At 47.8% G+C, this 4,734-nt stretch overlaps 1 pseudogene; it reads left to right on the top strand.

Annotated features, from left to right (window-relative positions):
• Nucleotides 1–465: 465 nt before the first annotated feature.
• LOC110324666 lies at nucleotides 466–4,377 on the top strand (annotated as a pseudogene).
• Nucleotides 4,378–4,734: the final 357 nt, after the last annotated feature.

Raw genomic sequence — 4,734 nt, 5'->3', positions numbered from 1 at the left:
GTTGCGGTAGAGGACAAACAAGCGAAGTACTTTATCCATTACAGCGGTTGGAATAAAAATTGGGATGACATGAGGAAGAGCCTGGTCTTTCCTGCTGCTGGCCCTTTACTGTGCCACTTGGCTCTCCCCTCACCAACCCTGGGAGGAACTTGCAGCCCCATCTCAGTGCCTCTGGAGGACCAGTCACCCCGTGGTCTACAGCGCCCTCTCCTGCTATGCCTGCCCAGCCTGCCCCCGCCCCCCAGGCCCAATGTGTTGCCTCCGTGAGCAGTGTCACTCTGGTAGCAGAAGCAGCAGCCCGGAGGTGGTGACCCCGAGGAGTTGCGCAGAAGGTGGCTGGCTGCAGGATAGCCAAGCCTTCAGCAGCAGTGGCCTGGGCAATCCGGAAACCTCCAGGATGGACTCCATCATCAGAGACGTCATGCAACTGAGGACTTGGGGGTGACAGGCACTCTTAAAGCTTTGATGAAAGATACCTTCAAGCCAAATCTGATGCAGACCCTGGAAGGAACACCTGTGTTTGAGCATGCTGGTCCCTTTCCCAATATCGCTCACGACAACTCGTTGGTATTATCTGATAAAATTGCACTGAAATTGGTCGACGAAGAAGGGTTGGTTGTTACTGAAGCTGGCTTTGGGGCTGATATTGGGATGGAGAAATTCTTCAACACCAAATGCCGAGCTTCTGACCTGGTGCCTAATGTTGTTGAGCTGTTAGCCACCGTTCCAAGCTCTGAAGATGCATGGAGGTGGGCCGAGTGTAACTGCTGGGGTTCCTCTCAAGAAAGGATAGACAGAGAACATTCAGCTGGTGGCTGGTGGCTGCTGCAACCTACAGAAACAAATTCAGGTGGCTCAGCTCTTCAAGGTGCCCGTGGTGGTGGCCCTGAATGTGTTTAAGATGGACACCCGTGCAGAGATTGAGTTGGTGTGTGAGCTCGCTAAACGGGCCGGTGCCTTTGATGCAGTTCCTTGCTATCACTGGTCGGCTGGAGGGAAAGGGTCTGTGAACTTGGCTCAGGCTGTGAGAGAAGCTGTGATTAAAAGAAGCCACTTCCAGTTTCCATACGATGTTCAGCTTCCCATTGTGGAAAAGACAAAAGTCATCACCCAGACTGTCTACAGAGCCAAGGATATTAAGCTGTCTCCCGAGGTGCAGTCCAAAATCAATCTCTATACACAACGGGGTTTTGGAACTTTGCTCATTTGCATGGCGAAGACCCTCCTCTTCTCTCCTCTCCTCTCCTCTCCTCTCCTCTCCTCTCCTCTCCCCTCTCCCCTCTCCCCTCTCCCCTCTCCCCCTTTCCCCTCTCTTCTTCCTCCCTCTCTCCTCTTTCTCCCCTTTCCCCTTCCCCCTCCCCCTCTCTCTCCTAACAAAAAAAAAGGGGGGGGGGTGCTGAGGGATTTCATTCTTCCAATCAGTGATGTTCGAGGCCATCATTGGGACTTGGTTCATTTATCCTTTGGTGGGAATGGATAATGAAACTGGGGCCGAGTAGTGGCTATTCCTGGTTGTCAACTTGACTATATTTGAAATGAACTACAATCCAGAATTGGAAGGCTCACCAGTGAACCTAATCTGGAGACTGGGAGATAGAAGTTTCTGATCTAGATCTTGGTATGGAGATCTTGAGACACAGTGGTGATTGAATCCAGAAGATTAAGACAGGGAGATCTCCGAGTCCAAGATCATCTGAGATTAAAGGTGTGGTGGCACACACCTTTAATCTGGGCTACACCTTCTACTGGGGACCATATAAGGACATTGGAAGAAGGGAGTCNGGCTCTCACTCTTTTGCCTTCTTGTGGTGTGGGACTCAGCAACTGCTAGATCCTTGGACTTCCATTCACAGCTACTACTGAACCATTGTTGGGATTTGGACTGCAGACTGTAAGTCATCAATAAATTCCTTTACTATATAGAGACTATCTGCAAGTTCTGTGACTCTAGAGAACCCTGACTAATACAGGCCGTAAAGCTGGAGCTGATACCAGCACGACCCATTTTCCAGCAACAAACTGCAAGAGAGACAAGCCTGCCAGACCACTGAACATGGATGACGTCAGTGAGAAGCAGCCTAGGACTCCATGGAGAGTGGCCACGGGGTACCACAAACCACTGCAGACTCAGCCTCCAGCCCCAAGTTCCTCTACGTGGATAGAGTTGTACAGGAAGTCCTGGAGACAGAAAGGACCTACGTGCAAGATCTAAAAAGCATTGTGGAGAATTACCTGGCACGCAACCGTGACCAAACCAAACTTTCCCTAGGGACCGAAGACAGGGCTGCTCTTTTCAGAAGCACCCAGGATATTTACCACTTCAATAGCGAACTTCTTCAAGATCTGGAAAACTGTGAAAATGATCCTGTGGCCATAGCAGAATGTTTCATGTCCAAGCGTGAAGAGTTCCACATATATACCCAGTACCGAGCCAACTACCTGTGACCGTACTGAATGCATGAGGAACAAGATACTCACCAAGTTCTTCCGGGAGCGCCAGGAAACTCTGAAACACTCACTATGCCTAGTGTCCTATCTCCTAAAACCAGCTCAGTGGATTCTCAAATATCATCCCCTTCTCCATGGGATAGAGAATCACCTTAATAAGGACTCAGAAAGCTACGATGTTGTGCTGGATGCTACGAACATGATGTGGCAAGTGGCCTGGAACATCAATGACATGAAACGGAAGGATGGGCATGCTGTCCACTTGCAGGAGATCCAGAGCTTGCTACCTACAAAGGGCCTGACCTCACCAGCTATGGAGAGCTGGTGCTTGAAGGAACGTTCCACATCCAGAGGACCAAAAAGGAGAGGACTCTCTTTCTCCTGGGCAAGCTGCTGCTCATCACAAAAGAAGAAAGATGACATGTTTATATACGAAACTCACATCCTGTGGCAACCTCATGCTTGTAGCAGTCATACCAAAAGAATTGTTCAGCTTCAGTGTCTTCCACTACAAGAACCCCAACGTTCTTCAGCACACGGTTCAGGCCATCCAGCAAGACAAACGTCTCTGGGTTCTGCACCTGAAGAGACCAATTCTGGAGAACCACACAGCAGCAGCAAAGATCCCAGCTAAGGTCAAGCAAGCGATTCTTGAAATGGACAGTATCCACCATCCAGGCTTCTGTTACAGTCCTGAGGGAGAGATGAAGACACCATGTGGTTCTGCACCCCATCAGCTGAGACGGAAATCTGAACTTTCCTCGAGATCACACAAAGTGTTGAAGACCAGTAAAACTGCCCAAGATATCCGGAAGGTTTCTAGAGAGGAAAGCTCTTCCCAGCTGACTTCTGCTGTATCTACCTAGGGGAACCGTCAGCCTGGATGCACTGCAATTATCAATATGCTTTGCTTTGCTGCAATTATCAATATGCTTTGCTTTGCAGGGGAGGCGGTTTTAAAACCCTGTGGATGGATCACCACATTCCACAGCCCTTGTTTCTAAGCCGCCAGTCTCCACAGGAAAATGAATATGATGACAATGATTACCAAATGTTCCTCCCATTTTCTTCTTCAGATCTCAACTCCACCAGGTTGTGTGAAGAGAACGCTTCAAGTAGTCCTTGCAGCTGGCCTCTGGGACTGATTGAGCCCACAGAGATATCCACATCCGGTTACAGGATAGTCCGACAGACCAGCAGTGCAGGTGAAAGCAACGCATGCCCTCCTGAAGTAAGAATTAGGGACAGTGAAAACAAAAAAACGAACAAGCAGAAAACACTGGGATATGGAGATGGTGGCAGTATCTGTGAGACACCTCAGCCTCCTGGGAAGAGAGCCCGGGCAGATCCTACCGTTGAAAATGAAGAAACATTCATGAACAGAGTTGAAGTTAAAGTGAAGATTCCTGAAGAGCTGAAATGGTGACCTGTGGATGACTGGAACTTGATCCCCAGACAAAAGCAGCTTTTTATCTTCCTGCCAAGAAGAATGTGGATTCCATTTTGGAGGATTATGCAAATTATAAGAAGTCTGGAGGAAATACAGATAATAAGGAGTACGCTGTTAATGAGGTGGTGGCAGGGATAAAGGGGTACTTCAATGTTGGGCACTCGACTACTCTACAAATCTGAGAGACCACAGTATGCTGAAGTTCTTGGGGATCATCCAGATGCACCATGTCCCAGGTGTATGGAGCGCCACATTTGCTGAGATTATTTGTGGGACTTGGAGCGACGTTGGCCTATACATCTCTAGATAAGAAAAGCCTTGCTTTATTACCGAACTATCTACATGATTTCCTCAAGTACCTGGCAAAGAATTCTGCAACTTTGTTCAGTGCCAGTGATTATAAAGTGGCTCCTCCTGAGCACCATCAGAAAGCCATGCGAGGGGTGTGCTCTCTCTCATTCCTGTTTGGATCTCTGTAAACAGTTTGGTTCTTAGTCCTTCTCTTGCACAAGTGACATACACTAATGGTCTTCAAAGTACAACAGAGTTGGTATTTGTTTTCTGATTGATTTTTAAACAGATAATAAAAGGAATGACTGCTCTTTTTTTTCTTTTCCTTATTTCAAAATTTCTCACCATGTATCAGTTATGGACAGCAGAGGGACATGCTGTAGAGTGTTTGCTTCTGGATGCTGGTGATTCTGTACCTTTGACACTACGCACTTTTATGTGTTAATGCTTTATGACAAAATGTTCTGATTCCTAGTGCCAAAGGTTCACTTCACTGTATATGACTGAACACTCATCCATCTGTGCTTTTTTTAATGGTGCTTGAA

This window comes from Mus pahari, chromosome 7 (genome assembly GCF_900095145.1).
Source record: "Mus pahari chromosome 7, PAHARI_EIJ_v1.1, whole genome shotgun sequence".
NCBI lineage: Eukaryota > Metazoa > Chordata > Mammalia > Rodentia > Muridae > Mus > Mus pahari.
The sequence above is the reverse complement of the archived record's forward strand: the minus strand, read 5'-3'. Positions and strand labels throughout refer to the sequence as shown.